This window comes from Manacus vitellinus, unplaced genomic scaffold (assembly GCF_001715985.3).
Source record: "Manacus vitellinus isolate BGI_N305 unplaced genomic scaffold, ASM171598v3 scaffold_27_pilon, whole genome shotgun sequence".
NCBI classification, from domain to species: Eukaryota; Metazoa; Chordata; class Aves; order Passeriformes; family Pipridae; genus Manacus; species Manacus vitellinus.
Genome location: NW_021940039.1, coordinates 6657442 through 6670909, shown reverse-complemented (window position 1 = coordinate 6670909; position 13468 = coordinate 6657442).

Here is a 13468-nt window from a genome sequence, read left to right as displayed (position 1 = left end):
AGTCTGAAGACTTTTCCTCTGGCACATCCTGCTCCCCCTCCAACCTGAGGGTCTTGGGGGACTTCCAGGTATTGAGAGTGGAAGATAAAGATGATTGATTTTTTCCCTGATCACTCCATGGGGTCTGCACCACCCGAGAGCTCTGATGAGCTCCTGTGGGGCCTCCTTTTCTCTCCCTGCTGGGAAGGATGCACCTCTGCAAGCACAGCCTCCCTCTGCTGCCACCAGCACTCCATCCCCAGCCAGAGCAAAGCTCTGCAGCCTCTACATGTAAAGGAGAAGTAAAAGTGAGGTTTTGTTACTCATTCTAATCTTGTCTCTGGAGAACAAGGGTCAAGTCCTAGGCAAAGGCTGCAGCTCATTTTTGTTGGCTCAGCACTGCTACGCTGAGGACTCGAATAATTTGGAGGTGTGAATACTGTGCTGGGACTTTGGAAGAGCTGCTTCCCTGCCCTGCCACAGGCTATCTGTGCATCTAAGTGAGTCTCGTAGGCTTGACTCCCTTCCCCTTTTGCAGATGGAGGCAAAAACATCCTTGTCCTTGTCCCCTGCCCTTGCCTGGCCTGTCAGTGTGGGACAGAGCAGGCACAGCCTGGTCCTGTGCACGTGTTCAGCAGCTGGAGCAGGCGAGCCCTGATCTGCACTGGGACCTCCGGGCTCTGCTCTAGGATGAATAAACAATTTTCCCCTCTACTGCCTGTTACTCCAAATTTGTCAATAATTCCCAGAGTCACTACAAAGCTCAAGCACGAAGGCTGAGCCACCTCAGAGACCCAGCAGGAGTTCAGCACACTGGCACAGGGTTTAGTCCAGGGAATGGACAGAGGAGCCCCACCCCACAGACAGACGTGGTGGGACGCTGTCACTCTGCCCTTGGTCCCCCTGCACCTTCCCCAGCTCCCTGGCCTTGCAGGGAGCGAACATGCTGGCTGGGAGAGCACACACACACTGGGAACCAGCCAAGGAGAGATGAAATAGAGTTGTCAGCATTTTTTAGCCATATTGACTCCCATTAGCGGGAGCGCTGGTGTGATGGATCCCAGCCCGGCTGGAGGAGGGCAGGGGGGATGGATTGCTTTGCTCACACCAGCTTTCACAAGAGAAGTGCTAAACTGCTTGACTTGGCAACATTTACTTTCCAAAAGCTGGTGTAGCTATTGCCAACCCACTCCAAAGGACGGAGCAATTTTTTAAATTCCAATTAGAGGGTGAACAGGTTTTGACAGAGGGAAGTTGGGAGCATGGAGACCCATTTTGTATACTTAGGACATTTATTTGGGAGATTAGCACCTCCTAGTAAACAGGTATTAACTAAAATCTGTCTGAATTATGCTTCTAATTACTATTTCATTTGCAGGGGTGTTGTATTTATTACAATAAGCTTCTTGTGTATTTATTGTATTCTATATTGGAGTGAGGCTCGGGCTGCTGAATGTATGTGCTGAACGTGAGGGCTCATAAGCACTGCAGTGAGTACAAGTGCAAAGCCCTTCACAGGAGTTGGGACATTTTACTCAAGCACTGGAATCTTTCTCTTGCATTAAATGCAACAAATATTCCAGGTGTCCACCTTCATTACGGCCTTTAGAAGTATTAGTCATCTTTGTTTATTATTTTTCTCTCTCATTTTCAACTCTGTTGCCCAAAATGACAATCCTCATTTTTTTTTTCCTCGATAATCTCTCTGTATTAGAGGTACAATTAGTAGTTGGATCACCCTGTGCTCTGTTGGAAGCCCTAGAGGTTTTGCTTTGTTGCTATTTTTTGACATGGGCTTTCCCCTCCATTTTCTGCAGGCTCAGGTGCATCAATCCACAGCTCTGGGCTTGGTTGCTGGTTTTTTTGGTGATGTCAGCCTCCAATGTGACCTAAGAAGCAGCTGTGGGCTCTCAGAAGCCTATTCCAGATTTCAAACTATAATATATTGAGTCTTTACACAAACACCCTGGAGCCAGGACGGCTGTAAATCATGGTTAGACAATTGTGCATTTAATGTTTCTCATAAACGTGTAAAGTTTGTCTCCAGAAAGCCATAATGAAGGAAAGCAGATTGAAGCCAGGAAGTGTCTCGTTAGCATGTGATGGAAATGTTAATCAGGAGTCTTTAAGGAGGATGTAATTAATTCCCCACACAGGGCTGTGTGAGGTTCCTGGGGGCAATCAGGCAGCAAAGGGCAGAGCAGTTGGGAGGGGAAGTGGGGATGGTTATTCTGCTCTGGGAGAGGGGCTGCTTAGGTGCTCTCCACCATTTTATGGTTATTGGGGTTGGCCTGGAGCAAGGACCTGCCTGAGACCTGGCCCTGGTTCATGGAAACAGGTAAGTCCTGTCATTGTTTTCTGATTCCAAGTGCACTCACTTGGCAACAGATACTCATAAAACAGGTAGTTTGAAATCTGCTAAGGCAAGTTCTGCTGAGCACCTGGTCCTCCCTCTTCTTTTTCTTCCAAGTTTTCCTCCCTACTGCTCTTACACTTGTATTTTGGGGTGTTTTTTTTTATATTCTGCCCTATTTTGACATGGGTCAGAGTCTCTCATCTGGTTTGAGGAATGCCAACTAAACTCCTGGTTCTGCACAAATGTCTTATAGCAGTAATGACTGTGGCATTAACTCCTATGCTTGTGGTGTGTTCTCTAAGCTTTAATCCCAATGAATTCCCAGTTCCCTGTGCCACAGGCAGTGTGGTTGATGCCCGAGGCCAAGAGCTGCAGGCACCTCTGCAGGGGTGGCCATCACCTCCTTGGGAAAGCAGCACTGCCATACCCAAGGGAAGGGGAATGAGGATTTCATTCCTCCTTGGAGTGGATAGGGGAGCCCTGTCTGGTGTCAGTGATTCCAGACTGATCCTGGAGGGAAGCTGTAAATGCACACAGCTGCTCTAGAGATCTCAGCTAGAGCTTGTTGTGGTCTGGGCAGCATCTTTCAGGTTGCCTGGGGTTGTTCTTCAAATGAGCATCATTTGTTTCCATTTCTAGTGCAGTCAAAGCAGCACTTCAACTTCTATGCTGAAAATCCAGTCGTTGTGTTTCAAACATCCCTCTGTATGGAACCTCTTGTATTTTTGCAGTGCAAAGGGCTTCCCATCTGAATGGAAATTAAAGTTTGACTTTATTTCCTTGGACTTGAGAACTTTTGTTAGCAGTAACTTCTGGGTTGGATCTGAATTTCATCCTTGTTATTGCGCTTTTCACACTCTGCCTGAGGCCTGAGTGCTACAACAGAAGAAAAATTCCTAGTCCCTGGGGATCTCTATTGACTGTGACTCTTCCAACATCTGGGACTCTCCCATCCCAGCAGATTTGCAAGTAGAGAGAGACTTTATTTTACTGGTTAATTTTGCAGAAAATAATAACACATGCAAACCAGTGAGACTGTAAACCAAACCCATTAAACCTGATTATTGTCAATTTGTGCCTCGTACCTGCGGCTCGTGGAAAGTTCTCGCCTGTGGTTACCCAGCAATTGTTGTTGTTTATGTGTTTATGAGCTTGTACCCAACATATGCTTAATGGCTCTTCTGCTCATCTTTTTCACTGTGGTTCTCATTGCTGTTTCTGTAAGACATTGTGGCCACAGCAGTCACAGACTGTCTCTCCCTGGCAAGGGCTGTTGACCTTTTTTGTGAAAAGGTCCCTGTTGTGACAGGCTTTGAACTTTTGTCCTCCTCTCCAGCACTGCTTTTGGCTGATGAGCTGCAAGGAACAACATAATAGTGAGGGAAAAGCACAAAGTCCTGTCTCAGGGTGGGATCAGACCCATCAGAGAGGGCTGATAGATGCAGCCATGATGTGGGCAAATGGAAAAAATACTCCAGCTACCCCAGAGCCAGCTGAGAGATTACTCTTCTTCCCATAAGAGAAGATAAACTGGTTGGTTTGTTTTTCTTTTTTTTTTTTTAACTGAAATTACTTGTTTGATGACTGTGAATGTAGAAGCCCAGGTAGGAAAATGTGCACTTCAAGGATGGTTTGGGAGGACTGTAGGTACCATTTCATGGAGGTTATTTCTCAAACCCCCTTCTCAGCTGTCAGTTATGCCTAGAGGTGTCTGAACCCCCTGGCCTGGGGGGTTTATTGACGTATTTAAGTTTTTGAGGAAACTGGCATTTTTATCCCATTGGAAAAATTGATGTTCCCACCAAATGTTGTCTCTGGAACCAGAGGCAAAAGTTCACAGTGTGGTTCTCCTGGGAGAACTGTGAGCAAGGAAGGAGCCCAGGATTTTGTTGTGTAAAGACAGAAAAGGGCCTGGTGACACACAAACCAGAGCTGGGCACTCAGGCCTAAGGGTTTGCCTGCAGCTCTCTGATTTCTGACAGCTCTGATATTGGCAATTTCAGCACATGGGCTGTCTTTCAACTTCCCTCTGAAGTGAGGGACCAGTGGTCCTGCTCTGGAGTGTCCAACCAAACCTGGGAGGTCCCAGACCTCTCCTGGAGCCAGCCCTTCACAGTCATTGCAATATCTGCTCTCTTCTTAACTAGAAACCCAGCGTTTCTGCTCACATTTTAAACTGAGTCAGTAAGAAATGCAAACTATTACTTCAGTGCCTACCTTTCTCTTATGGGGCTGGAGGAGCATTACCTTTACTTAGCAGGTGGAAGAGATGTATTCTGTAACTCTTCAGGGAATTAATGTTCACGTTATTAAGCTTAACATATTGCTCTCAGTTCCACATCTTTTTGGTTTAACAAGCAATTGCAGACTCAAAATGATGAGCTTGGTTGCAAATGCTGCACCTCTCTTTGGGGTCTGGGGACTGAGTTTTACCAATTAAAGTGGAAATATGTTTGAACTGCGCAGTGGAAAATCAACATCCAAATTAGTACCATGTAAGATTAAAAATACTGTGGTAGGACCTCACCAGAGAGCAGTGCAACCCCCACCTCAGTGAGGCTGTCTGGGGGGGCTTGTTTTGCTCCCTTGGCATAATGTTTGTCCTTGGGGAAGCTTATGATGGGTCAGAGCATCATGCCTGGAGGAGAAACCCCTCTCTGGGGTCACTGCAATGGGACCTGCAGAGCATCAGGTGCAGGGGGACAGAAATAGCAAATTTCCAGCATCTCTTGCCAATATCTGCAACCAGTCCTGATTTGGGGAGGTTGGTTGATTTTCTTTTTTTTTTTTCCTTTTTTTTTTCCCAAGCAAGAATGTCTTGGGAAAGATGTTCTGGGGCTCTGGGAAGCCCAAAGGTCCAGCTCCACTTTGTGTTGTGGTAGTTAAAGGTTTCTGCCAGAGTCATTCCCAAAAAAACCCACTCCTGGGCTTTCTTTCTAGCCTTCCAATTTAATAGTCGTCTTCATACCTCCTATCTGCTCCTGAAATACAATCTGTGGCATGCTGGGAATTGTCTTGAAACCAATGATTAGAAAAATCTCCCCCACGCTTATGTTGGAAGATACTCTCTGCCTGTTCAACTCCTCCTCCCTTCCCAGGAATGATTTGTTTTTTGGGAGGCTGTTTCACCCCACAGGATAGAAAAATATTCCTCTATTGCCTTTCTTTTCTGAGATTATTTTCTAATATATTTCCCTTTTTCATCCTTCTGTTCCCTGTATGTTTTCAGGAGCGCAGTACAAAGTTAAGCTCATCAGGGAAAGCTGCAGTAGCATCAAGTTATTTATTAGAATGGGCAGCAACAGTCAATAATAGATGATTTGGAACAATGAGCAACTTATCAGGAACTTGCTTCTGGAACACATTTGTTGGGATTTTCTACCTTAACCCCAAGCACTGGCTGGGTTTTATTTCTAATCTCTGCAAAGAGTGATTTGAATGTGATAAGAACAAGACTATTTTTTATTTCAATTTAAAAAAAAATAAAATAAATCAAACCTGTATCCTCTGTAGCAAAGGTGAGTTTACTTGACCCTGGGTTGTTGGTGGTGTTGAATTTCACAAATAAAGCCCACGTTGCCTTTCTAAAATATTTTGCCATCTGTGAATATGGAGTTGTGACCCCTTCAGTGTCCAGGTATCTGTGCTGCTGAGACCTCTCCTGTCCTGTTTTTCCTGACCTTGAATGACTTTCACTGCTGCAGCTGATGATCCCTTCCATCTCACCACCCATCTGTATGCACTTCCATAAATAAAGAAATAATAAGCCTCCACACCATTAAATTCAGGGAACTGATGCATTTCAAATGCAGAAAACAGAAGCAACGGAAAGTCTTGCTAATTTTTACACTAATTTACACCAGAGGGAATAAGAAGTCTCTTAAATCAGATGCTAATTTTGTTTACTTAACTTCCTAGTCAGCACAATGACCTTTCATCCACGAGTAGGAACAAATTAGTGCAGAAGTTCTTTGTGAGAGACAGGAGAACTTGCCTCAACCTGATACTGAATAATACCCAATTAAATGTACTTCTAAACAGCTCTGCCTTCCCTCCTAGAAGGAAGCTTCAGATAAAAGAACAAAATGATATGCCTTTTATTTGCCACTTTACAAAATCCCTTCACGTAATGCAAACAACCCTAACCCTAGTGTGTCTGATACAGGATTTGCAACGCTCTCGCTTTTTGGTAAGAGGATAAGAAGCTTATTACTGTTTATCAGGGGAGGATAAAAGATCCCCTGTTCCCCTTGCTAGGAGGGGAATGGATTTTCATGTTTATCAACAATCGGGGAGAGGTGGGTGGGAGGGAGGTATTTGGGTAACAAAGCTGTAAAGACGCCAAAAAGGGAAAAAAAAACAAACAGGAATCTTTCTGGTAGGTGGAAGAACGGAAGTTCTTCATATTTGGTAATGGGATAAGAGACATGGAGCACGTTCTTTGGCGAGATAAGGAGCTTACACTGTAGTGGAAATTCTTTCTGGTGTTAATACAGAGATCCAGAGGCATCCTGATGATTAGGAGGCAGCTAAGGAGCCACCCAGGGATTTGTGAAGGGAGCAGGGGGGCTCTTGATGTGGCCACAGCAGAGAGGGACCAACTATCTACAGCTCCTCATGCTTGGACAGGTGCTGTGGGTGGGGAACCAGACAGTGAGTCGCAGTGGTAGGAGAGTGAATGAAGGGCAGAGTCCAGGGTGCCTTTGGTCACCCTGGATGTGGTGTGGAGCTGACTGGGGGACAGTGTCTTGGATCTCAGGGCATGAAGGCTTGAAAGACACTAGAGAGAGACATCTCCACCATTCTCTCTTCTGCCCCCTCCTGCTCTACCCAGACCTCCAGGTCTCTTCTCTAAGGAGAGTCAGGCTGTTTGTACTCAGCCAGGGACATGATGACAAGGAAAAGCTGAACCCCAGATCCTCACTATACATTCAAAGGGATGCCTGTTCCCTCCTCTCTCTGGAGGCAACATTTCATTTCCTTAGCTGTGCTCTCATTGTTGGGTTGATGTAAATTTAATCTCCTCAGTTATAATGACAGAAACCAAACAATTTCCAGGATTTGTCACACAGTCAATGAGAGAGCCAATGCTCTCAGGCAGAAGGTTTGATTCACTGAGCTGTGAAGGCAGCTGCCCACAACACCACCTTCAACTGCCTGTTGGGAAGAAAATTGAGTGAAAAAGCTGGTGGGAGGAGGATGAAGAGGAGGAGAGTGCCATGGCAGGCCCTGACACTGCTCGGTGCATCAGGTGCTGAGATGCTGCAGGGGCTGGAAGGGCACCAGGAGAGGTTAAAAGTTAAACGTATTGGAACATCAAGTCCGTGGCACAGATTGTGTTTAAAATACACTCCTTCTACAGCTGGAGGTGTATTTTGGATATAAATGGCTCTGCTGCAGCTGGTGTGGCAGGGGGGTGACCTCACCCAGCACTTGCACTGTGTTGGTGGCACACGATGTTGTGAATGTCCCGGGCTGTCACTCTCCTTAGCGAGAGCAGGTATCCAATTCTTCTCTTAGTTCTTGTGTAAACTTCCCCTAGGGAGTCACAGGTGCTGTTCCATCCACATCTGAAGCACCTTTTGTGGGCCTTCTCCCCTCCCAGGAGCTGTGGCAGGACCCAGGTTGCAGCAGCAGCCAGAGGGGTTTGTGAGAATCCCAAACACAGACCTGACCCTTGGGCCAGATCCTGCCTTCCCTGCAGTGACTTTATCCATGTGCAGAGCAATTCCTGCAGCTCTGGCTCTCTAAAGGCACAAATACAAGGCTTGTGAGGAAGATAATATGACTTTTTTAAACTTGTTAATGGCACTGGGGAAAAGGAAAAGAAGTTACCCAGTACACAAACCTTGCTTCAAACACATAGTGCTGTACACGTGGGATGGTGCCACCTGTCCCCCAAAATTCCTCATTTTAGTGCTTTATATCAGTTTTATACCCTCACCAGCCTGTGCCAGTGTGATTGCCTGCAGCTAAAACATCCCAGGAAACTTCAGAGAAAAACTGTGGGAGAAAAGAGATCCTTTTTTTACTTTCTTTTTTTAATCAGCTGTTTGGTTTTTTTTCTTTTTTTACTTTGAGGAAGGACTTTCAAGGTAGCAATGATCTCTGAAAGGAAAAAGAGAAAAATAGAAAGTCTGGTCTAATTTTTTTTTAAGTCAGTTTTCACATGCTAGTTAGTTTTTGGCAGCTTCACAATCTGTCACTTAAATTAATTTTTCAGAGGTGGCAACTAATTGTCTTTATTTTCTGGAGCCCCTGGGGTGCAGTGCTCAGAGCTGAGTGCTCTGCAACCTGGAGCAACTTGCCTTTTCCAACAAAGTAGGTTTAGGCTGACTTGTGACTTAGGAGAAAGAAACTGCAGACACTTATCTTTGGCAGGTTCTGTGAAATAAAACTGGTGAGGGGGAGTGAATGTGCCCCTAAGCCTGTGGCAGAGAAGTGTGAGCGAATTGTGGGATCCTGTGCTAAGCCTGTTTTGCTCTGTATATCCTGCTGTGTGGCTCCTTCCTGGTCCCAGATGGTGAAGTCCTGCTGCCAGGTGACCTGTCCTCCTCTCTGGAAGCTTCTTTTCTTGTTAGGACCTGGGGACCACGAGCTGAGGTGCAGGGAGAGGTTGGTTTGCAGCCAGCACTAGTTAATCCTGCTGTGTTTCTGCCTCCTTTCTCCGGTGTCTGGATGGAAGAGCTTGGGAGCCCTCTGTCCATCCCTTGCACGGGTCACCAGGATTCTTCCCTGGAGAAATGTCCACTTAATCCTCTCTGTTGCAGCAGGGCCAAGAAGCCAGAGCAGCCCAGGCCCACTGCTGCCGTGCAGCATGTGGCAGTCCTCAGCCCAATGGAACAAATCCATATTCATGGCTCCCTCCCTCCCTCCCACCTCGCTCAGATCGGGGCTGGGACAGCCTCTCGCAGATGGGAAGGCCAGCAGGATGCTCCTTGGATCCGGATCCAGAGCTCGGCTCTTCTCAGATAAGGATTTAGGTTTGGGCTTCTCTCCAGCTGGGTACAGGCAGCAGATTCCTGCCCTGCTTATCCTGCCTTTAAGGAGCCCTCCAGCTCTGAGGCCACGCTCCAAGCTGAGCCGGTTATCGAAGGGATCCAGCTGCCAGCTGGGGGTGTGCTGGCAGGGACACTTTGGCCTCTCCCAAGGATGTGGAGTGGCAGGGTGGCACCACTCAGAGGGTTGGCAGCACAGCAGGCTGCCAGAGCATCCACTGATTGGCAGTGGGAACTCACACACCACCTCTGTCGAGGTGCACGAGTTCTTTCCTCCGTGGATGTTGCCCTGGGAAATGGTGGGGTTGGTTGGTTGTGTTTTAGAGCTGGGAAACGTCTTCATTCGTTGGCTTGAGGTGGGAGCAGGGAAAGATGGAAAGATGTCCCCTCTGAGCTCGGTTCCTTGTTGCTGCATGACGGAGTTTTATGGTGAAATTCCCCCAAATCTTCAGGTTTTTGCCTCCAACACCAAGGCCTGAGGACCCGTGGTGGGTCTGTGTTGCTCTGTCAGAGTTCAGTGAAGGTGAAACAAGGTGGGAAAGCTGCTGCCCTAACCGAGACAGGGAGAGAGGAAACACATCTTGGTGCTTTTCATTGCAAGTAAGAGCAATATTTTGTGTTTTATTTGTTTTCCCCACCCACAAACCCTTGCAAGGTCCAAGCCCCTGTGCTTGCAGCCCCCTCACCACACCCCAGAGCATGAGCAGCTGTGAGTCCAAACCCAAAATAAAGCACCGTGACCCCCCCTTAGCCAAACCTGCTGCCCATGAGGCTCCCCCTGCTCTCCTGCCCACCAGCAGCAAGGGAGTTCCAATATCCCCTTTCCAGATGAATCTTTCTCTCTGGAGCTTAACTCCAGCAAAGGAATGATTTGCTCTTACAGCCTGTTAATGAATTTCTGAAATAAGGAATTAATTACCGTCTGTCTAAATTAGAGTTGTCCTACCCTTTGAGATCCATCTTTTTGATTCTAATTAATTTTAAAAATTACTTTTAGAGTCTTCAGTCGAGATTCTAATTTATTTTACTCTAATATTATTTCTCTGATAAGCAAGTTAATTTTTAGATCAGAATCCGTCTAATCTCAAATTTGTCACACAAACTCTGCTCTCTAAGATACTGTTTACAGCTCTTTGGAGATGACAGATCATGATGCACGAATCATTCTTCTTTTTTTCCTTTTTAAACACCTGAATGTGTGTGTTCAAAGGAGATTAATTGAAACCCTTCACTGGGCTGTGTTTAAGAAAGATTCTTAATATTTTAGAGCCAAAAACAAATATTAGTTATAAAGCTTCTCTAATTGCCCTTTTTCATGGAGAAAAATGCAAGTCTAATTTGCTTTTTTAAAAGAACATTTGCTTTATGGGTATTTGCCTGAGTTTGACAGTTATTTAACTGGCTGTTTTTATTAACTCGTGTTCTCAGCATCAAGTGCAATGGCAGCTGGGGAAAATTCAAATATCAATTTTATGTTCTTATCAAAGCTGCCATCCCACAGGCTGCAATAAACTGTGCAGCAAACTTCACTCTGGCTCCTGAGTTTGTCCTGATGGAGGTTCGTCCTTGTCCTCTGCTGGTGGCTGTGCTGGACCCCTGTGGGGACAAGGATGGGGATCTGTGAGGATCAGGGATCAGGTGTAAAAGGCTGGATCTCCATCCTGATGGATTATGTGTGGGCACCCAGCAATCCTGGGCAGAGGAGAGGAACCACCAGGAAAAGGGCTGAGGAGTCACAGCAGCCTCTCCCTCACTGTCAGCATTTCTCTTTCTCTTTCCTGTGTTTGTTGGGTTTTTTTCTCCTCTTTCCCATGTTTGTTTCTTTTTCTTTTTCCTGTGTTTGTTTTTTCTCCTTCCTGTGTTTATTTTTTTCTCTCTTTCCATGTTTATATTTGATTGAAGTTTACAAACACATTAGCAAGGGACAGAGAAATAACCTGAAGTCTTACAGTGTCACCAAAAGTCTTGCAAGAAAAGCTCTAGAGAGTCCTGGAAGCCTTTCTGGAGACCTCAAGGGAACTTGGATTCTCCTGTTATGTCTCATTTGTGGAGAAGCCCCCTATGCTGAGTACCCTGCCCAGATGCTTCTCTGCAGTTCCCCATGTTCTTAGGGCACACTGCAGACCATTTTTTGGCCCTGGCACATGCTGAGAAGCACCAGAGCATGAAGTGGACATGCTTGTTGTGCATCCTGTAAGAACCAAACTCCCTACATTTGTATGCAAGCTGGGAAAGAACCTCCCCAGTCATCTTGGACAATTTCGTATTATAGTTTGTTTTGGTTCTTAAGATCCTTCTATTTGTATTTTTTAATTCCCACCTGTGTGGGGTATGGATCTTGGATTCTAAGAATCCCAGATGCTTAGCAGATGGTTAGCTTGAAAAAATAATCAAAGAGGCAGCAAAATTCTGTGTTCATGAGCTCCTATTTATTTCAATCTGGTGTTTTGCCTCACAACAAGACTAATAAGCAATTACTCTTGCATCTCAAATGCTTATGCAGTGTAAATGCATCTGTCAACCAGATTCAACATCATCAATAAAGCTGCCAAAGCTGTTCATGATTCAATGATATATGCTTTGAGCATCTTTTTTGAATATAATTTAAAGATTGTGGTCCTGTGATTCCAACATTATTTCCTGTGTGTTTAAAATACCTCCAGCTGGAAGGATCTGTGCAGGCATCATATAATCACCTCTGCCTGTGTGCACCTTTGGAAACTGTGCCATTTGGCTTCTGTGATGGTCTTACTTTCCGGCTGGTCTCTGACAGGGCTCCCTCAAGGGCTGCTGGGGCTGAGAGAGACATTCTGGGATTTGAAGTTTTTCTTTCCTCCTTTCTGTTCTGGTGAAATCCATCCCTGTGCAGAACTCCATGGAAGTGCTGTGAGCCCTATGTGCTGTGCATGAAGGGAACTTGGTAACAGGGAAGGTGTGCTCTGCAGTACCTTGGGGGAATATTCTTTTTTAAAGTGTCTTTTACAGTTGCTTGAAGCAGGTGACGTGATCAGCCTCTACATGTATGTACACACATCTTAATTGCTTTTCTGGATTTCAGCCCAGTTTGGCAGAGATGTCCCAAATATGTTTTCATCAATCATAGAATCCCAGAACGGTTTGGGTTGGAAGGGACCTTGAAGATCCTCTCATTGCAGCCTCCTACCATGGACAGGGACATCTTCCACTAGACCAGGTTGCTCCAAGTCCTGTCCAACCTGGCCTTGAGCACTTCCAGGGATGGGGCAGCCACAGGTTCTCTGGGCAATTAGTGCATACGGACAACTCACATGCACTTCTGCACAATGGTACCTGGCCTCAGCTTTAAAATTATTTGAAACTAGAATCCAGCACAGACACTGAGGCTCCCCCATGCTGATCTCTCCAACTTTATATCTTCCTCTTCTCCCCTCTCCCTGCTGCTGCAGCCTCCTTCCTTTACCCTGTGCCTTGCTGTGTGTATCCTGTTATCCCATCAAGTGGAAAAGTCAGGCTGCAGAAAGGTGTACCATTCATGCCTGAGCTGAAGAAAGAGCAGCCTCACACTCTCAGCTGTTCATTAGATCCCAATGTTTCCATGTAGGAAAGGCATTTATGAATGTCCACACTGTAGGAAATACTTCAGTGAGATCTTGCAGCTTGCCCTAAGACACAAATCAATGGGAGGTGGTCTGTCATTAGTGCTGGTGGGGTGACACTGTCACCCGAGGGCATCACATGGAGAAAACAAGTATTTGTATGGTAAATATTGGTTTGTCCCCACAGGCCACTGGTCTGGTGTGGGGGGACCAAGACCTTACTGGGGCCCTGGCTTGGGGTCCCATCTGCTGCTGCAGCAGGTGAATCTGTGCTCACCCACTGGCCCTGCCCTGGGCAATGCTGAGCTAAACATTGTCCTGCCCTGTGCCAGTGCTGGTACCAACGGGAGCTGACTGGTGGGGAGGTGTGGGGGGCACAGGGGGCTGTGGTGCCACAGGCACTCGGGCGGGCTGGCTCAGCCTTGTCCTGCTCCACCATCTGCCTCCCTGGATTTTCTGCTCATGCTCATCCAGCTGGAGAGTCTCAGCCTCCAGGGGTGGTGGGCTCTGGTTCCTGGAGGCACCGAGGAGGGGCATCCAGGCAGCTTTGCCAAGAGGCC